This window comes from Poeciliopsis prolifica, unplaced genomic scaffold (genome assembly GCF_027474105.1).
Source record: "Poeciliopsis prolifica strain line A6 unplaced genomic scaffold, Auburn_PproV2 SCAFFOLD006, whole genome shotgun sequence".
NCBI lineage: Eukaryota > Metazoa > Chordata > Actinopteri > Cyprinodontiformes > Poeciliidae > Poeciliopsis > Poeciliopsis prolifica.
The window spans coordinates 2,048,890-2,071,342 of NW_026562381.1; the positions used below are offsets into that span (position 1 = coordinate 2,048,890).

At 38.6% G+C, this 22,453-nt stretch overlaps 1 pseudogene; it reads left to right on the top strand.

Annotated features, from left to right (window-relative positions):
* Positions 1–324: 324 nt before the first annotated feature.
* LOC129360281 (vimentin-like) lies at positions 325–22,171 on the top strand (annotated as a pseudogene).
* The last annotated feature ends 282 nt before the right edge of the window (positions 22,172–22,453 follow it).

A 22,453-nucleotide genomic window follows, 5' to 3' on the forward strand; every position in this document is an offset into this window, starting at 1 on the left:
CTCAAGATTGTTCCATAAACTTTTATTGAAATGCATCTTTGCATTTTAAAAATCTCAGGTCCTTTCAAGTTGTATTTACTTTCTCTTTAAAAAATCAGTTTTGTATATTTAAAAATGTTTGAATCCCATGTTGGAAAACACATTTATGCTTTTTGTAGATAAATGTTAGAATATTGTACTTATTGATTCATGACGTTTCAGTAAGGTTATCTGTAAAAGTTCAAAAATGATTTCTTGCTGGAAGAGCAAACTGTTAAAGTTTGCCGATGCTGTACGCAAGCGTACCGGAAATTGCGTCAGCTGTAAACTGTTGAAGTCCCGATCCGAACAAGATGGCGGTTCGTGTTGAAGTCCCGATCCGAACAAGATGTCGTTTAGCATTAATTCAATATTTGGAACCACGGACTGAACGGTTTCGTTCCATTTCTTTCGCCGCCATTGATAAAACTACAGATGGACCAGAAATCTAAAACGTTATTTTAAAATACCACGTCATTGCTAAAATAAAGCGTTGACCACATTTTTATAGAGATTTTTTATGTGGTAAAAATCACATAATGATACATCGCAGCATCCAGGGACTGGATAGTTACTGGTGGGAGGCGGAATAAAACCCAATAAGTGTCCAGCTTGATTTAGTAGTTTACTCCGCGGGTACGTGTGAAGTCCTCTCTGAATGACGCTCATGCTATAAGCAGTGAGCTTCACCTCGATGCCACATTCACGTTCCCTGCGGTTATAAAGCCTGGTTGGCGCGGCTGACGCCATTTTTATCCCGATCCGGAGCCATGGCCATGCTCAGAGTGTCTTCATACCGCCGGCTGTTTCACCACGACGGGCGGAGTTCTAACGGAGGGCCGAGGCTGCACCAGGCCTCCGCCAGGTCAGGGTTCATCACATCGTTTATGTTAATACTGGAAAAAAAAAATCAATTTTCTGGGTGTTTTAACATTTGTTTGAAAACGTGTTTGAATCACCCATTTAAATCTCTGCATAGCTACATTTATTTTTCTATTCATTATAAACAAAAAGTGCAACTCTTAAAAATAAGTTTTATATTTACTGAAAATAAATATATAGTGAAAATAAACTTTAAATAATTAAAAAAAAATTTGACCGAGTTTGCAGTGCAAATATTATTTCAAGTACACTTGATATAAGAAAAAAATAACTTAGAAATTACTTTTCTGCAACATATAGGACCTTTTTATAAGTTCCTTAAAATTAATTTTATACTATACTATTTCCACTGGCAGATTATTTTATAACATGGGAAAAATGTGTTAAATTTAAGTAAAAGTCCAGTAATCTGCCAGTTGAGCCACTTCTTCTAAATTAAAGAATTGTTGACTTAAAACAAATGCCTATATTTATTTTTATATAGTTTTGTCTTTATTTCAAGTACTAGAAATTAGATTTAAAAAAATAGTTGGTAAGACTTTGTTTCTGCAGTGTGTTTACACAAAGTCCTGCATTAAATGAGACTATAAATATCTGAATGTTTGTTTTGAAAAATGTATTAAGGAAGTATATAATGTCAAGCTTCAGAGTGCAAGTATTTAACAGAAAGTTTCAATAACATGATGGAAACAAAAATCTTTCAATAGAAACTCTGTTAGTTGAGATTTTTACATATAACAAATGTCAGATTTACATTTTTGCTTCTTCAGTCCAGTTTCTGTGTTATTTGCTTGTCTTGTAGGTGTGCCTCTGCTGACAAATGTGGCTGTGATAAAATAGACTTTGTTGCAGCCAAAGCTCTGAACAAAGCGGGTCTGGACCGGTTCGTCCAGGAGCGGACCACCATGGCTTCCCTCAACGACCGGCTGGTCAAACTCATTGAGTTGGTGTGAAAAGACATTAAACCAGAGTCGCACTAATTCGCTTTTTCATTTTCGATACTGGTACCAATATCTGTCGATCTGATCCGATACATAAAAACACTTCAGTTTACTTAAAATGCTTATTCTTTAAATAAATAGACATAAATATACTGAATTACACATTTATGTACCAACTCTGTACCAGTTCAGCAAACTTAGATACACCAATATCTTCACAAGTTGGTCAAACATGTAAAAACAACTTTAATATGTTTCTGAGTAAATAATAAACTCAAACGTACAAAAACAGGTTTTCTGTCGCAGTAAATCAATTAATTACATTTTTGAAAAAAAAGCTCAGTAATTTCTACCAAAAACTGGACGATAAAAGTTTTCAGTCTGGTGATTTGGTCTTAACCTATTTTTGAAAGATAATTTTGTTTACAGAAACTTACTTAATTTTATTTGTTGTTTCTCTTGTTTTATTAATATATTATTAATACATTACATTACATTTACATTATTAATATAATGTAAAATCACAGAGCATAGAATTAGACTGAATAGATCTGCCATTATTGATTGGAGACATTGTCAACAATACCCAATCTAGAACTTCTCTCAATGTCAGAACCAATACAGATATTAGAATCGGATCGTTGCTTCGCTAATCGACTTAGAAACATTTTTTGTTCTCTACTGTTCTGCTTCAGGCTCACTGTTTGGAAGAGGAGAACGGCTCTCTTGAAAGCCAGATTGCTGATCTGGAGGAAAATCTCAACGGTCAACCCGCCTCAGCGAAACCGAATTTCAGCTTGGAGGCAGCGGTGGAAAAACTGCGCAGGCAGAGGGTAGGGCGTGTCTGCTGCATGTTGATGAGGTTTTCTCACCTCCTATTCCCTCCCGTCCACTTCAGTCAGAACCCATTTCGGTTCTGTCTGTCTTCTGACTGCAGGATGAGATTATTTGTGACACAGAGGAGCTGAAGGAAGAGCTTGAATGTCTCCAGAAGGAGTTTGAAAAAACAGCACATCAGAGGATCGTCATCCAGCAGGGACAACGAGATGCTGCTGAGGTAAAATTTGTTCTCCGTTTTGGAAAATGTCACTTTCTTTTCCTGAATTTCTAAAACAAAAGAAAAACATTAACATCTGAGGTATTGTAGAGCTCTGAAGATACGCAACGAATGGGATTTAGTCAAAGCTGCATTATGTAACTTTTATAAAAAGTGGGTGGGTGGGTCTTAGCGCTGTCAATCAGGCTCATATGTGTGCTGAAATCCTTTAACCTCCATGGCAACCATTCAGCCTCTGAGGTGTATCTTCTGCTGCAGTTTTCATAATTTGGCTCACAGAGAAATCTTTACCCATAACTTCCCTGCTTTGCTCCTCCAGACTAGCAAGCAGCAATTAGCAAATCCTCGGGTGAACTGTGCATCCACTGAGCTCATGAAGCGATCTACTTCTCAGAGTAGCGCTGGTAAAAACACTGTTAAAGGGTTAATACAGGAGCCACTTCATAAAGATGGAGTTTCAGGAAGAGTAGGAGTTTCTTAAAGAGACAGAGGCCCAATTTCAAGGTATTAAATTATAAAATTAAATTTCTTTGAAGTTATATTTGATCTGTGCAGCGTTTAACTGAAGGTAACGCTGATTGTGATACAAAATGATACTATGTGGCTGGAAAACATTAAGTTACTGTTTAAAAAAAAACTTAAATATTAAAGTTCTTCAAACAAAACAAAAGTCATAATAAAGTGGTCTGAGTTTCTGTAAAAGACTCCTAATTTATAAGAGCTTTATTGTGCTTTAATAATGGAGGGAAAAATGTTGCTAAAGTATTATTTTAATATCACCCCTGATGTAATATTGTAGCTTGGCCACTAGGTGGAGGTGTTGTCATGCATTACAGGCGCTGTGAATCAGCAACAGCAACCTGTAGTTGTTGTTCAGCAACCAAACCATCAACACGACTCCTCCTCTTCCTCACACCAGGCTGAAGTAATCGTCCCGCAGCTGGACCAGATGTGAGCGCGGCTTTGATTCCTCCTTACAGATGTAACACATTTCACGACACTGCAGCGCCCTGATGCCGCCGCTGGCTCTGTTCTGCCGCTTTGAATTGGTTGCAGCTGCAGGGCAGCAATATTCGGTGGGAAAATCTGGCAGGGAAGCAGATGAAGAACAGGGATGTGGAGGAGAGAGCGTTGGACAGATTAACCCACAACAAACTCAACTTCCTTCCAAACAAAAAAAAAAAACATGTCCGGTTTTATTATTTTGCACCTGTTTCGTGTCATGACTCACAAATTCAGCCTAATTTTCTCTGTGGAAGCAAACTTTGTGAAAACGTCACAATTTCAGACTAAAAACTGGTAAAACCAACATGAAAACTCAACCAATAATTTAATTTAATGAACCCAAATGTCACTCTGATCTGCAAAATAATGGTTATTATCAGAGGGGTCAGAGTTCACAAAAACTGCACTGAAGGAAGAGGAAAGAGGAATTACTCACGAGTAAAGAGTATTTGGTAAAAAATTACTCAAGTACTGATCAAATTATCAATCATCATTACATCATTCGACGGACCAAATTATAAAGTTAAGTGTAAATTTTGGTATTTTTAGAACAAAAATGATAATAATTCATATAAGTAACAAATAACAAAATCAGGCAAATCCAGAAGTTTTACTCAAGTAAGAGTAAAAATACTTCATGATAAAGTTACTCAAGTAAAAGTAAAATCAATTACTTTACTTTTCTACAAAAAACAACAAAATCAAATAAATTTGCTTGATTTTATTCAGATATTTCAAAATTTTTAATGAAGTTTTTTTTTGCGCTTTTTTGTCCTGCAAGTTAATCGATCAATTGGATTTAAAAAATTGGGCAGATTTTTCATCTAAACACTTATTTTGTACAATAATAGAAATATATGAGAAAATTTATGTATTTAAATACCTTTTTTAAATGATAAACATTTTATTGCCTAAAATGTAATAAATAGCATTAACTTTTTGCTGCGATGGATATGTTTGTTTTTTTTCAGTAATTGGCCTTTTTTTAGTCTGTATTCGATTAATTGATTATTAAATCAGTGGACGATTATGTAAATAATTGATTCATTGTTTCAGTGCTACTATAGAAGGAAATGCAGGCGAGCCAAGCGGCGCCCTGAGGGACGCCACTGCTCCAAATACATCAGAGGATTTAAGAAGCAGCTCCTCACTGCAAGTTTTCCCTCAATGTTTCCATTTTCATCTGAGCACACCTTAAAAATGCATTTAGTGTTAGATAATGGGTAATATTCATATCAATACTCTGTTCTGTTGCCCCACTTTGGGCGTCGCTGTCCAACCAGGTTGAGGAAATGTTAAATGTTCAGAGTTTTGAGGACGGATTTACAAACACAACCCTTAATTTTTCAGTTTTTTTTATTTTACTAAGCCATAATTTTATTTTATTTTTGTCTATTTTTCCAAAGAGGATTCTTGTGTGAAAACATAAAAGCCGGCACTCCGACTGTATTAATCTTAAAAGGAAGTGTGAGACCCCCTGCTGCTAAATGTATGAGGAGCTTTTGTTTCTACTTTTCCTCTGCAATGTGGCGTCTACTTCCTGTTCAGTGAATTTAACCAAATTTAGATGAGATATTGAAGCAAAAATAGATTCTACAGCGAGTCTTTTTGTGTTTTAATGAAGAGTAGACTCAAACTTTCCTCCCGATTGCCTCTGCAGGCGGTCGATGCTGCGACTGCAGAGTGTTTGGCTCTGAGGGACCAAGTGGCCGTCTATGAGGAAGAGCTGGCCAACATGGAGACCCAACACAAGATGGTGAGAGAAATCAGTCAGATGAAGCAGAAAAATATTAGAAATGAGAAACTATTTCTGTGGTGACAAACTCCAACCTTCAGTCGATTTGCTGAATCAAAGGCTACGTTCACACAGCAGGATAATGCGACGTTAATTCATTTTTTCTCTATTCTTGACTTTATCATCAAGATAAAGTAAAAAAAATTAAAGTTTTCAACAAGTGACAAAATCATCTCGTCAACTTTTGTCCTGTAATTCTGACAATATAAAAGCAAAAATAAATGAGGAATATATAAACACTTTATCACTTTTCTTTTCCTGTGTACAACTTGGTAACAAAAACACATTTAAGGAATGTCATTAAAATAGTTTGTTTTTAAGGCCGTTATTGGGTCAGTTCCTCTAAAAACAGTCAGTAGAGATAAATTAAAAGACAAAATCAAGAAAAAGCCTCAGTGGAAGAAAAACTTTCTTCTTCTTGTCTCGTTTCCTTTCATCATGAATCAACATCCTGCAGATTAAAGGAGAAAATGAGAGAGTAGCCGATGAGCCAGACATAAATAACAGATCAGTTTCCTTCTGGGGATTTCCACTTTTAATTGTTTACGGTTCTTTTCTGCAAAGCTACAACGCTATAAGTTTGTACGAAAAAGTGTTTTTCCTTTCATTCATGTACCTGAAGTATGGCTGAAACACTTAAAACTAAAAATAAGTTAATCTTTTAGGAATAAGCTGTTGACATATTATTTAAGCATGAATATAGAAACTCATAACAAAACGACTTGAAAAATCACTTTCAGTGAAAGTTTTAAAAGTCCTTTGAAGATCCACAAGAAATTTAATCAGAGCTGTCCATCAGCAAACCTCAGAGATATTAGAACCGTTCCGAAAGCTTCAGATCTCGGTCATTTCCAACATTATCTGTCACAAATTAATTAAAAATCTGCTTTTGCCTTTTTTCTCTTTATTAACCTGGAAATCTGAGGAATTCAGTTTTATTTGAAGGCAGTTTTTGTGGCTATTTCAAGACATTTTAGTTTCCATTTGAACTTGAAACAGAGAGAAACTTTAAAGTATGCGGTGACAGTTGGTTTACATCAAACATCTGCACAGTCTTTATATTTACCAAACACACAATGCAGCTAAATTAATTATTTGCTTGTTCTTATGCCAAAATAGTGAAGCGGTCCTTTAAAATAACTTTGTTTGCATCCATGCGTCGTCGCTGCGCGGCGCAGTGATCCTCCGCCTCACCAGAAGATGACAGACGCAGCCCAGCCGAACCCGGAGCAACTCCATCTTTCCCTCTGCTGCCCGACCCTGAAACCCGCCCACTCCCTCCGGACCACAACTCAGTGTGGGAAATGTGGATAAACCTCAAATAAAAACAGAAATCAGCTTGCTTATTCCAATTTCTCCTGACAAATCAGGAGTCATTATTCAGCTGCAGAAAAATGTTGCCTCTGAATAATGAAGTGGCAACTCCATTCAACGATGAAGAAATCCATGCAGAGGTTGTTTCTGTAATAAACTGGATGGGCCTTGACAGCGCCGTTGCTTCTCATACTGTATTAAAGAAGAGCGTGCCGTCTGGATGGACGATCATCAGGGTGCTTGTCTATGTGTTGGGTGTCTGTGCAGGAGGTGGAGAACCGGCTGCAGCCAGATGAAAGGGCGATCAGGTTTGGCAGCCCTGACATCACCGCAGCCTTGGAAGTGAAGGAGTACCACCGCCAGCTGGCTGAGAGCCTCCAGGTACGGAACACCAAACATGCCACGAGGAAGTTTGATATTTCTGGGTGTAGTCTCCAGGATGTGTCCAGATAAACCTAATAAAAAACAAAATGTACCTTTATCCTGCTGATTTAAAACTCTTTTTCAGAGTTTGGTTGTGGCTAATTACATTTAGCTGAGTATTTTTAGTCTGCTGTTATTATACATAAATAATTTTATTTTGAAGTTCCTTTACAAATGTACGCAAAGCTTTGTCGATAGTCCGCTAACATTGAAAAAACAATAAGTGTTTCTTTTCCCTGTCTTTATTTTGTTGTTATGCTGTAATAATCATATTCCTTTAGTTCTCCACAGACCTTTATTTTCTTTCATGTGGTGAAATAAATGTGAAATGGTTGATGTTTTGATCAGTAATTCAGTGCTTGAGTAGCTTTTTTACCAAATCACTTTTTACTCTTACTTGAATAATTTCCTAAATAGCTTCATATACTTGAGTAAAAATACATTGAAGCAGTGCTACAGGTTTTGAATTCTCTCCTCTGTGCAGCGAATAAAGCTGTAAAACCAGCTGACCAAACCTGTTGGTTGGAGCTGCTGGGTTGCTAGGCGATGGGCTAGGCTGGCTGGGGTTGCTAATTCTCTTAACTCCTCATTTTCAAGAAACCGAGAAACATCAACTTATTGCCCAAAATGTCTAGCATTTGTGCATCTGTGCATTCATGAGTCCTTAATTGCACCTTTTGCTGTGTGAAGCGATGTTTTTCTCTTTATTGCAGCACTGATTCTTATTTAATTAAGATCCTTCTGACAGCTGCTCCTCATCCTCTCTGCTGATCGCCTCCTCTTCTCCCCCCACTCGGGTCTCCACATAAATCTCAGCTTTCACAAATCATGCTGCGACACCCCGACTTGTTTTCTTTACCTCTTAGCACAACAGAGGAGAAGAACCTGAGAGTCGGGCTTGTAGTTCTGGACCCGGACAGAACGGGTTTCGTCCACCTCTGTAGTTGCAGTGCAACTCAAAGGTGCAGCACGGAGGTCAGGCTGGAACTCCGGTGGGTCTGACCCTGTCTGGGGTGAGGATGTCTGCTGGTTCAGAGGTCAGGGCTGTAATCAGACTGCAGGCCGCCTTCCCAGGCTCCCTCTCAGCTCTGGACTGGACGTTTTTAGAGGCATTTGAAAAGAAAATGATCCATTTTTATTTGAATCATTATTTGTAGCTTGTACTACACCGGTACAAGCTTCATTCAGAGGGCCTTGGCTTTCGGCTGTTGAGAAAGGATTACTTCCTGGACTCAGTTGAAGTTTTAGGATGTTTTCACACCTGCAGACTGGGTCATTTGGGGACAAAAATTGAAACATTTGTTATATTTTCAGCTGCTGTGGTTCACTTTCACACTGCCCTGTCAAATGAACCAAATCTTTTAAAAAAAACATGTGCCCTTCCTCACCTGCGGGGGCGCTGCACCAAGAATCACGGAAGAAAATGACAAGAAAACCTGTGAAGACGACACTGAGCGCAACTTTCAAAAAATAAAAATGTTAAGAACGGACTAGCGTCAGATTGTAGAGGTTAAAGGACTTCACTTTTGTGTTTGGCAAAAAAACACAAACCGCTATGCTTTTGTTTTGGTTGTATTTATCCAAACTATGGCGCCATTGTTCTCTTTCTGCTTTTACATGATTTTCAGCCAGCTATGCATTTACATATGCATTCAGACCAGGTCAGAGTTCACTTCAGCTGAACTGAGGTTTTTAAACAGACCAGAATTTGCTTTTTTGTTCCACATCGTGTTCACTTCTCCCCAAGCAAACCTGACTGTCCAGACAAATGAACTAGAGTTTTATTAAAGTGAACTAAACAGGGCTTAAACTTTACCCATCCAGTAGCGTTTGACATATGTCATGTGCCATTTCGACACTATGAAGCTTACCGGAAATTGCCTGTGCTGAAAGCAGTCATCCTCCAATGGTGAACTGAACAAGATGACAACAGAGTTGATATGTGTAGGAAAACAGTTGCAAGGCCAGTGTCTGTCTCGAAGTGACGGTTCTGGTTTTTCTGCCTAAATCCCATCTATTTACTCTCTCCCTCCCACTCGGCCTCTTCCTCTGCCAGCTGGACGGCGTCCTGTCTGCGCCTGGCCTCAATTATGAGACACGACTGTCTCGATGTTCAAATGATTGCTGTTGGATTTAAACAGGAATGGTGATTGTTGGCTGCGTCCCACACACCTGTGCGCCCTCATGTTGCCCGTTTCGGCTGTTTCCCCTCCAATGTAATTACAAATCAGGTGCATGAAGAGAGCTTTGCTCATCCACCCCTCAGAAGGGGCTTTTTGCACCGTCTGTCAAAGTGCACTTACCTTACTCAATGAGTCGCCTCTGTGATCTCTCTGATTTTCAACTTTGCAAACTTATGACTGCTCTGTCTCCTAATCGTTTGTTTCTTCAGCTGGAGTTTGGGGCGCTCTCCTCTGGCAAAGGCAATGGAAAGAAACTGGAAGCGAGAGGAACTGGTGGGTCAATGGTGAAAGACCCAACAGAGATAACTGATGTGGACGAGATGAAGACTCTGGTGAGTGAGCGTCCTCCTCTCATTAGCTACATTACAAGGGAAAGTCATCCAAATTACAAAAAGTGCAGCCACGTGAAGAAATTTAAAAGATTTTCTGGGTCAGATCAGGTAATTTTTACTTCTAAACCGTCCCTGCAGACTACTGCAAGAACTCATGTGTTTCTTATGCAAGTATTAAATATAATTTTCCAGAGATGGTTTTAAATGGCTCGTTACCAGACAACAAAATTCATAATCTTATTGCCAAAAAACGCCTGGGTGTTTTCTTTTTTAAAGCATTTGGCTGTTTTTAGAAGCAGTTGAAACCCCAATGGCAGTACAAAAACATGGAAAATTAATTTTTCACTATAACTTTCCTTTTTTAGGTTGTTTGCACTAGCCATCTTGTTATAGATGAGCAAAATACTTTCGGTCATTTTTTATCAGCTGTAATTTGCTGATATCATTTGTAAAGGCAAGAGCCACAACAGGAAGAAACGTTAAAGTCAAACTCATAATTAGTCTCCTTTTGGTCTACATCCTCTAATTATACATTCTGAGCTTCTTTATCAACAAAGATCAGATAAGACTGAGTTCGTATCACAGCCTGAAACAGAATGGTTTCTCACAGCAGGCGAGGAGCAGCTGAGTGACAGAGGAGCAGCAGTGTGGGAGATCCTGAGTGTTTACTCTCAGGACACTTTCTGCAGGAGATGTGAAAGCCCGTCTGCAGCCCAGACAGGATTTATCTCCCTTAGTGGCCTCGGTTATTAACCACAGGCTTACAGATTGGCTCCAGAGTCATAAAAGTCTGAAAAGTTTATACACTCACTGCCTCAAGACATATGTTGCGATTTGAAAAGTGGAAATAAATCTTGATCAGCCATTTTTTACCCATCCTCATACAAGAAGATCCCAGAAAAAGCCTCTAGGACGTTACAGAAAGATAACGTGGCTCAGATGAAGATGGAAACCGCCTCCTTCCCAGTCTCCTCTTGTTCTCTTAAAAAATGGGCACTATTCTGCAAAATTCACATATTTTAAGTTTTTACACTTCCATTTAGGCTTCTACTGCTTCTAAACAGCCGCAGTGCTGGGAAAACAACACCCAGTCGTTTTCTGACAAAAAGTTCATGTGTTTTGGTGTCTGCTTCAAAAGTGTACCATGTGTCGTTACCTAGCAACCCCTGCCAAGCCCACCCCGTTCCCTAGCAACCCCTGCCAAGCCCGTTCCCTAGCAACCCCTGCCAAGCCCGTTCCCTAGCAACCCCTGCCAAGCCCGTTCCCTAGCAACCCAAGCAGCATTCTAAGTTTTTACTGCCGGAAAAAAGAAGTTTGAGTTCATTGGATGAATAGTGTAGAGAAAACATAAACAGTTATGTACAAAGAAAATAGTAAAATTATTGTACAGTTTCTGTAACAGCCATGTACAAAGAATACAAATTTAAAACAAAGACAAACAAAAGAACAATAAAATATATTTACCCGTTCAAAGAAGCAAAAAATATGAACTTATTTTTACACCCACCTGTCTTACCGATATCTTAATATTCATGTTAGAGTGGATCTAAAAGTCTTTCTATGTTACTGTTTTCTATGTTCATGTCACTGCAATGCATTCATATTTGCACACCATTATGAGCAAACATCAAACATGTGAAAATTATTTCTTTATCAATATACCTTAATGCAGTAATAAGTGTCAACTTCATCGGGTAGTAACAATAACATTGGTAATAGCAGTAAGATGGCTGAAAACCTTATAAGCTTTTCAATTATAGATAATTGTCTGTCAGTAATTATTGATTAGTTGTTTTTTTAAATATCTGAAGTACAGTCAAACTAATATTAGCTTTTCTTTTTTATCTACACTTTTCTTTCCATTTTGTTCCTTATTTTTAAGCAGTTATGAGGCACCTTGGTGAAACCTGAAACTGCTGCTGTGCCAGTTACTGAACAGGTTGTTGTTAAGCAACGAAAGAGTGAGAGAGTTAGTTGACTGTGACTATTGAATATTCTATCAGATGTTTTATGATATTGATCACATGTCTACAGAGATATATGTAGTTATTTACCTATTTTCCAGCTCTAAGCAGAACTAACACTAAGTGTTAGAAACCACTTGCTGCTTTCTTGCTGGTTGTGCAGGAGGCTCCACTTCTGCTTTTAAAAGATGTACAGGCATTTGCAGGCATTTTCATGTGTGAGTATAAACGTTGAGTTGGGGGCGTGGCCAGCAGCAGATTGCTTGGATTTAAAGAGGCAAAAAGCCATAAAAGCTCCAAATAGGAAGAATTGACCAAAATCTCATTACCTAAGAATGATTTTGTAATGAACTTGTTTTGTGTAGCCCATAAATTTCCTAACCTGTTCAAGGAAGCATAATAGGTCATCTTTAACATCCATCAATGGTTTCACCACAGCTGACCACATCTGTAGCAAACCTGGTGGTTTGGTTCTCATTACCGAGGCTGCGGCTCCACTTCCAGCTCTTTAAATAAACACCAAGCCTCTGAAACCACAGCACAGCTCCTCCAACATCATCCACTTCTCTCCAACACGAGCGCCGCTCAGGTCAGCGCCGCCTGACGGATGTGCAGCTCAACTCGACCTGCTCTGCTTCCTCTCTCGCCTCTGATGGATGCTCAGGCTCTGGTTTCTCACTGAGACACAACAAACCAAACAAACACATTGCAGTGAAATCAGGCCCGACTCAGGACTGTATATAATAGAGCAGGCAGTGATGGCGACCAAAGCCGCTGCTCGCATATACAGGCATGACTCCACTCCACTTATCATGCCAGGCGGAAGGAGGAGAGGACTCTCACTTGGCTCCGACGGTTTGGGTTTTCCTCTGCTCGGATGGTTTCTCTGAAATGTGAGCCTGATCCCCATCTGGTTGGGACAGATAATTGTTGAACTTCTATGATTGCTGCAATTACTCATGGCAGGGCAACGCAGACACCGACTCTGAGGGACGGATGCTCCTATAAGCTAACCTTGCCTTTTTGTGTTTGTTGATTTTGTTCTTTGTAGCTCCAGCTCACTATTATTTTATCATTTTTAGGACAGAAATGAATCAAGTTACTGTGTACTGTAAGCTGTGAAAGTGCTTATTCTGCATCCAAGGAGCCAGACGTTCTAGCAATTTACTAACGTTATATAAATCTGGAGTTTTTTCTGTCCTCTCACATTACACTGATGTCCAAAGTTTTTGCCAAAATCATCATGTTGAAAGTTCTCGTTGGCCTCAGTTTTTTAAATTAAAAGCCGCACAATAATTTATCAGCAACATTTGACCCATCCAGCAAAAAACTGAACTCACGATATTTCAATTAAAAAAGCAAATTCTGATCTTTAGGTGGAAGAATATAATTAAATCATAGTTCCATTGACAGAATATTTCACTTATAACTTGGAAAAAATGTCTTGTTCCAAATTAAATAATCCACCAATGGAACTACCATTTTTAAATCAGCATTGAGGAATTGTTAACTTAAAACCAGCTCATATTTCTTGCTGAAAAGTTATTTTTAAGTTAATTTTGTCTTGTTTCAAGTGTATATTTGCAGTAGAAACTAAACAAATATACTTGGTAAGAAGTACGCCATATCTCCCTTGGAAAGAATTACCTTAAGTCTGCTTTTGAGAAAAAGTTTCTTCAAGTTTGAAGTCCTATTTACTGTGAAATTAAAATGGTCAGTGAACCAAACCACACAATCTTACTTGTTCCTGTGTTATAAATAACAAACGCTGACCTTAGAAAATGTAAAAAGTGCATTTGCCTTTGGCTGGTGGGCCACGTGTAATAAACCCGAGAGCCACAAATGGCCTGCATACCGCATGTTGTTCACCCATTTTGTAGCTTACAGGGTGTAGCTAAATTACTGTATATCTTTAGGGAAAAATAAGTGTAAAAAAATTATTAAATGCACAAAAACATAAAAATTAGTGTATTATATGAGGAGCTCGACTTACAGCAGTTCATTTTCACACTTTGTGGCAGAAATTTGATTATCCTGAATAAGTTTGGTGAATCTTAAGTGACTTAGGGAAACAAAATATTTGTCTAAAATGGCTTTTGGCCCAAAAAAGTGGTGAAAAAGCAACCCGACTCCAAAGGATTCAGAAACCCTCAATAAAAATAGATCAAAACCACTTTAAAGAAAAGTTGTTTTCAATGCTTCAGTCTTTTGTACATTAAGTTTGAGGTTGCAAGTGTTAGTTTTAGGTAACCATCCATTGCAGGTCATTGATCTGGTTTTATATTTTACAAATTGATCTGTCCTCTTCCCCTTTCGCAGCGATTGTAGGCATGAAAGTCTTACAGTCATGATGACCATTGCAAATTATCCATTTAATGCTGAAGCGTTTCACCCTAAAACCACAAATGTGAACCTTGTGGTAGGGCAGGATGAATTGTTGGGGGATCACCAAAGTCAGTGGGAATCGTCATCTGGAAACAATGAATGTCTGCATGAATTTTGATGGCAATCCATTAAGCATACATCGAGATATTCCATCTGGATCACATTCGTGGGGCATTGCACTGACATGGCTGTAAGCATCGTTAAACGGCTCTAATAAGGCTAAATCAGAGCTGAACGACAAGAAAATTTGGGATTTGTGGTCATCAGGTGGTCAGAAATATGACTAAATACAGAATACATCCAATAATCGTTGCGTTTAAATAATTACAGGCATCAATGTTGTGTGCCAGATGTTGGTATGTAGTTGATTAATAGATATTTACCCATATTCATGATCTCTGTGTTAAGTAAAGTGAGTTTGCTGATAATCTAAAGTTGATTCATCTTATGTAGATCAACTTAACTAGCAAGAGGCCGACCACCTTTCAGTAAGAGGAAACGCCAAATCTTTCATCATGCTGAATTTTAAAAATATATTAAATTTTAACATTATTTTGGATCTGCTGTATTAAATACCGACCAAATAAACACAAAATTGTATTTTTGTCACTATAATAAATCTGGACATATTAAATGAAATCTCTCGGTCACTGAATAGAAAAATAGGAGGAAGATACTTTGGAACTGGTTGCTATTATCCTATTTCTCTCCTCCACTTTTCTGTCGTCACATTCTCACCTTCGACGTTGCTCCCTAATGCGACCCGCCTGAATGAGAACTTTTAAGGTGAAACTTGAGGAGTTTGTCAACTGTTTATATTTCAAAACAGAACGTTACGTGCATTATGAATCCCAACCCGAACTCTTTTGTGGGACGTTTTTTTTTTCCTCTGCTGCCATCTTCGATTTAAAAAATAGTAACGATGATAATTCCTCCGCTGAAGAATGACCGGCAGCGCCCTCTGCTGTTTGGCGGTCAAACTACAACAAAAAGTCTAAACATGTTATTAGCTAATCAATTGGAACTATGTTTTATAAACCATCAACCCACAATTAGCAGAAAAAGCACATTAACAGCAGAAAGTGTCATAACGTAAGTGAACGGCTGGTGTCGGATGTCTTTCTGCAGATTTCAGAGCTGCAGAAGGAACTCGACGACCTTGAGAAGAGAAACGAGGAGATGTTGGAGGAAGTTGAGGTGAAAGGGGCCGTGTACATGGATGAGGTTGAAGAGCTGGAGGTATTGGATTGGATCTCTTGCTGCAGATTTTCTAACTTGAGCTCCTTGGTTTTTCTTCTTGAAACACTCCAAATCATCTGTTGTTCAGTTTACTATAGCAGAATGACGCAGCAGGAGGTTGACTTCAAATCCCAGATGAAGGATCAGTGTGAGGAGTACAGGGAGCTGCTCAGTGAGAAGATGGCAAGAGACATGGAGATCGCCGCCTACAGGTAAGAAAAGATGACGCCCACTTGTACATGAAAATAAGCTCCAATCATCCTGTAGTCAACAGATGATGTTTTAACTAAGAGTTAGAAATGGTAAACTTTTAGGAGGCTTTCAGGAAAAATAGCTACTTTCTACAGAAGAGTCAACAATTCTCTGAAGAGAGTATTTCAAGCTAATTTGGTTATTTCCTTTTTTACCGATGAAACTCTGATGACCCAAACAGGTCTGTCTGCCTAGTTCTGGATGGATGCAGTAGGTGTGTTCTGACTGATCCAAAGTATTAGCGCACATTGCTAATATGAAAATTAACTAATAGTGGAGCTAATTTTGTTTAGCTCTTTTGCCAGCCTTGAAGATGCATTTAACTTCCCCTAAATTGATTTTTCAATATACATTATATTGCTTGAACTGTTTTCTAAACTTTTAGTTGTGTTGAAGGTTTTCATCTCCAAGTAGTGAGATGTTTATATTCATGCTCTTATTTTGAAGTGGCTGTAGACTCTATACGAAGCACATTCTCTCATTTCCCCGTACCAATACCTTTAATTTATTTGAATTTAATAGAAAATACTGCATTGATCTGAAAGGAAAATTAAATAAATTTCAAACAAGGACCATACAGGAACAAAAATCATGAGTAGAGTCCAATATCTAAGGGCATTATAGAATATAAATTATAATGTCAAACTAAAATAATTAAATTGATGCTTGAGGGTTGTTGTCTTTCAAGGGCAGACATAATTTGATTTGAAGTTAGCGCTTTAGCATTAGCGTCCGCTAAATGCCGTGTTGGTATAGCATAGCAGCGTCTAATGTTAGCACCTTAGGGTTAGCATAACTAACTTTTCAGTCATACACAGAATAGTTTTACTGATTTCCGTTTTCCAAATGAAGAGATAACTATTAGAGGCCATGTCACAGTTTTTGTGTTGTAGTTTACAGCTAAATTAATGTCACTTTAGTTGGCTAGTAGAAGGAAGGTACAGGTTTTTTTCTGTGGTTAGTTGTGAAAACAATGTTAAACTTTTCAGCTTTAGCCTCTTTATAGGACCACATCTCAATCATAAATACAAAGTTCACCCTTGTAGTAATATTTTAGCACGCTCATTGTGCCGTTGCCGCAAGGGTTTACAGTAGAGACTGGGGAAGATTTATGTAAAGTTAAGTTTGATTGTTAGTGTGACTGTCAGTCAAAGGGAAGGCATGGTGGGGTTTTTTATTAAAAGAAAAACACAGCACAAAGTGATTTCTCTGATAAGTTTGTCATCCTCTTGCATGTCCTCATCAAGTCTGGTTGCAGTTATAACCCACAGATCCTGACATCGTTTGTGAAAGTGTTTCTCCATGGTAGGGGGTCAGATGGAAACAGATGGCGCTCAACAATGTTCCCCTTTAGGAAGTGTCTTCTGATGGGTTTGAAGAACAGCGCATGGTGGTCCTGCCATGTTTATCTTAGATTTTAATCTGCTGGATGCTGAGTTTGATGTTTGTTTTGTGTCAGAAGAAAATGGATATTCACAGTACCATGCAAAGATATTAGCAGGTTAAAATCGCAAACTGCACCGTATGTTTAGGGATTTTATGACTTGAAGACAGCAAATTCATCCAGACACTGATCAACATGTTTTTCCCTTAATGTCCAAGTTGTTTCTGTATGGTCCTACTAGATTTTTTCTGTATTTATTAAAATATACAAATCTATTATTATTATTATCATTATTATTATTATTGAAATATTTGCACTGGCTTTGAGAGTTGCTACTTTTTAAATTTTGTTGTGCTTTCTTGCACGATGACAGTAAAGGAATTGTGACTCTAATTGTGAAAAAGAGAGAACATAAAATATGATTTTTTCACATTTTTGCCAAGAAAAATATTCATAATCTTAATGTGATCCACAACTAGTTGCTTCATTAAATACGTTGTTTTTTTCTATTAACATAATTTTTTTTTTTGCTTGTGATACGTTAAAACACATAATTATTTCAAAAGTTGTCTGGTGCATGTTTATGACTTTTCCCCAAATTTTTCATGTGCCGTTATACTCAATGTATCTGTTGAAACAAACAGACACGATGGACTGTATTAGCCAGAGCTAACTCCTTTAGCAGGAGCTAACATGAAATTAGAACAAGTAGGAAGTTAATGAGTGGATGTTTAAAGTCATAATGAAGCGTCTTTACACAACTATAATATATTTGGGTGAATGTTTTGAGCCTGATGCTAACAGTAAACATCCTGGTTTAGAAACTGGAGCTCTTTGCATTTTAAAGTAGAAGCAGCACAAACTTTTATGGTTGAATACCATTTTGATGCTCATTTTCATTTCTTCTTGTCACAGTGTTTTATTTCATGTGTTCCTATTGTCTTATACAGTAAATTTGACTTCTTCTGAATTTCTTCTCAGCTCTCCTTCTTGCCACAAAAGCTACATTTGTGTATTGTGGAATTAACCGGTGAAATTTAATAGTAATGTGAACTAGAAATCTTCATTTATTCTAATGGAAGGCCCCACTGAGGGGTTTTATGTTTATTAATGCTGCCCAGCCTCTCATTTGGAGCCGAACTGTAAGACTTTTTCTCTCCTCTGTATGTCTGCATGAAGTCATGTGGGAGGAGAAACTTAAAGGTTATTTTGTTGCCCGTCTCACGTAGTTTGGCCTGGAAATCCGCAGGTTCTTTTTAAGATGTTTCTGCAGACAGGCTTGACATCCGTGTCCGCCCGGGTCACAGGAAACAACTCCTGGAAGTGATGCAGCTTCCTGCATATGGCCTTGAGGCTTTCTTGTCATTTCCCTCGGTTCACTGAGGTTGTTCAACCATCTGCCATCCTGCTATGTGAAGTGACGCACTTCTGCCATCCCATGTCGTCGCCACAGACATCGTCTTGCTCTCTGTGCCACCGCCTCTGACCTGCAGGGGGCCCTGCTGTGTTTTGAGCTGAGATCCATGAGAATTAAAGGGGACCTATTATGCAAAATTCACATTTTGCATGTTTGGGTCTCAAATGCTTCTAAAAACAAGCCAAGCGCTAAACGCCCACCCAAATATCCTCACATTCATGACGTAGACAATAACACTGATTGGATAAAATGTTACTGCTAATTCTTTTGATCCAAGAAAATAGCGACCATCTCTTATGTAAAAGAAACTAAGACAATTAAATTAACACATTTGCAAGTTTTTGTTCTTCCATTTGGGTCTCAAACCCATGAAATGCTCAAAGGAACCACTCAGCCATTTTATGGTAATAATTTGATGTTTTTGGTGTCTGGAAAACGAGCCACTTCAAAAACCTCTCAGTTGTTAAGTTATATTTGACAGCACTGCTCCTGTTTGAATTTAAAGTGACAGGAGGCCATAAAAGAAGCTCCAAATTGGCAAAATTGACTAAAATCTCATTATCTGAGAATGATTTTGTAATGAACTTGTTCTGTGTAGCCCATAAATTTCCTAACGTTTTCAAGGAAGCATTTTAACATACTCATTTACTAATCCTCCACAGTTCCAGTTCCCTCTCTTTGACTCACACAGTAAACCCTCACCCAATGTTTTCCCTACTTTTCTTTATATAGCGGGTGTTTTGTTATCCTTAAGTGGATCCATAAATAGGAAATGACTTTTTGGGTTTAAATTGCCTCCACCACACACACTAACTACCCCAGTTTACCCTTACTGTAGGGTTTGTGGCCCAGGAAAGTTATTTCAGAGCAGCTCCAGCAGATGCTCTGTGCTTCAGTTTTCTGAAAATGTGGACAACGTTTGACTGTAAGTCTTTCTGCCATCGCTCTGCTGCGTCACACACAGATCCTTCCTGATTTACGTCACGCTGACAGCTGAGCTCCACATGGCTGGACTTTATCACCAAACATCTGGATTTATTGGTTTAATCAGCTTTTGAATGAATAGGAGGTAAAAACAACCTGAGGTGTGAAAATATATATGACAAAAAAACATGAAACCTGTTTATAGAAAAACTGATTATATGAAAATCTATTTGATTATTTAGATGATTTAAAACATTCTGGACTTTTTTCTCGTCCGTAAAAATACAAGCACAGGATTTATTTGGACACTGCATATTTTTTCAAATTTAACTTCTGTCTTAAGTAAAAGAGTGAAATTAAATTAAAAATATGATATATTTAATTTTGAGCTCATATCGTTAACGTCTCACTTCTCCCTAAATATCTGACAATCTATTTGTATCTGCTTGTTGCTGATATGTAAATTATAATTACCATCAGTCTGATTGATTCTGAAAACAAAATTACAAAGCAGGTGTTTGGTTTCCCTTCTGAACAACCTGCACCAGTTGTCTGTATGTTATTTACTTTGTTTGCATGTTTTACTGTTTTTCTGCCTTCCAGGAGTCTGGTGGAGGAAGAGGAGGTGAGACTCTGCAGCCTGTGACTCGGCCCGATCCAGTAGACCTCTGCTGGGTTCTCCCCTGATGCAAGATTAGAAAACAGCAAGAATGCACGACAAACGGACCCAGAATGAGCATTTTGATGAAGCTTTAGCCTCGTAGTTTTAGCCACTGATGGATTGAAGCTGCAGCCAGCTGATAACAGGTCGCATGCAGATGACCTGGAGACTAAGATGGATCAGTCTGAAACCTGCAGGAGGCTCAGGTCTGGCTCTAATACTCCTTTAAAGTGGGTTTTATCTCCTCCAGTTCTCTCATTCGCACACATTTTATTCTCTCTGTGTAAAACAAGGTTCAAATTTAAAGGGATAATATTGTGTAAAATCTTTTTTTTTTTTTTTTTATCTTCGTGTCCTTTTATGTTATTCCCTTATCAAAAACACACTTGGATTATTGTCTTAATTTTTTCATACATGTTTGAGGAATGCTTTGATCTCCATGGCAACCATTCAGTTGTGCAAAACGTCTGGGTGGACCTAGCTCCGCCTTCAAAGACAAAGCTCCGCCTTCGAAGACAAAGCTCCACCTTCAAAGACAAAGCTCCGCCTTCGAAGACAAAGCTCCACCTTCGAAGACAAAGCTCCACCTTCAAAGACAAAGCTCCACCTTCGAAGACAAAGCTCCACCTTCAAAGACAAAGCTCCACCTTCAAAGACAAAGCTCCACCTTCGAAGACAAAGCTCCACCTTCGAAGACAAAGCTCCACCTTCGAAGACAAAGCTCCACCTTCAAAGACAAAGCTCCGCCTTCGAGGACAGAGCTCCTCCTTGGAGATGGAGTTTCAGATCTTTCACCTCACAGACTAGCTCTATTCAGCTCAGCTCCTTCAGACTAGCCAGCAGCAATTAGCAAACACTTGGTGGAACTTATAGGAGCTTCTTCTCAGTTCAACGCTGGTAAAAACGTTAAAGGGTTAATAAAAGCAAGTTTCAAGCAGAGCAGGTAGAGACAGAGGCCCAGTTTAAAGGTGTTAAATTACAAACTAAAAATTTAAGTTACATTTGATTTTCATGACAACTGAAGGAAACATTCAGTTGTTATGAATGTTATGACCCCTAACCCTACCACCCCCTTAATCTGCCCCTTTAACCTCAAAACTAAATTTTCCCTTTTATTGCCTTATTAGGACTGACGAGCCTGAATTCTTCAAACAAAACCAAAATCATAACAAAGTGGTTTGAGTTTCTGTAATGAATATTGTTTTGCTCTGATAATGAAAAGAGTTTTGATGTTACCTTTGTTGTAGTGATACAGTTAGCGCCTGGAGAACATATAATGCCGCCCCTTTAAATGCAGAAACACAGAGCCACCTCGTCTGTCACTCAAACTCCTTCTGATTGCCACCTCTTAACCTTTGACCCCCTTGCTGTAATCAGACACACAGACGGGCTCCTCCTCCGTCACTGAAAGTGTCCCACCTTGTTTTTGTTTTTACAGTCAGGTCTGCATGCTGCTTGTCAGAGTAAGCTGTGTTTGCTTAGCAAATGGCTCGTGAAGTTGTTTTTGTGCAACCTTCAACAAACGAGCACCTGGATGTGAGTGATTCATTGTTTCCTCTTCGAGAACCAGTGTCCCAATTTAATGTCATTTCACCAAAAAGTGTTCGGCAAAGCATTCCTGGCTAATCTTTTCCTTATTGTCAGCATTGCATCAAAGCTGCCTGCTATCAATCATCTTGCACAAGCATTAAAATGTACTTGGGATGTAGATTATATAAAACTGAATGCTTGAAAAATCACCGCAGATTGTGACTTATTCCAGAAGAGCCCTCGGTTTCATGAGAACTGCTCGCTCAAATGAGCTTCAGCGCTCTGTAAAACATCTTTTCAGAGCAGCGTGATTTATGTGGAGCACTCCGACTTTCATTGATCTTCATCCTCATCATGAGATTTTAACATTCCCAGCTGTTAAAGTTCTCAGAGGCTTGTTAGCTCTGGCATGAAGCTGAAAAATGCAGCTAATAACGGATCGGATTGGATTAGAGACGGTTGGAGGACCTCTGGAGACAAGAAACTCAGTGATAGCCGAGATCTGTTTCTGATGAAGAGGCCCTCAGGATCTGCTAAGATGCTTAAAGGTGACCTGTTATGTTTGCTCGACAAGGTTAGCATAAAATTATGGTCTATACAAAACATGTTTGCTACATATTTTACACAAAATCATTCTCAGATGATGAGATTTCAGTCTGGTCAGTTCTGTTTATTTCAGAATGAGCTGTTTTAGGGCATCTTGTTTCTTTAAATCCATGAACTGCTGCTGGCCACGCCCCCAACTCT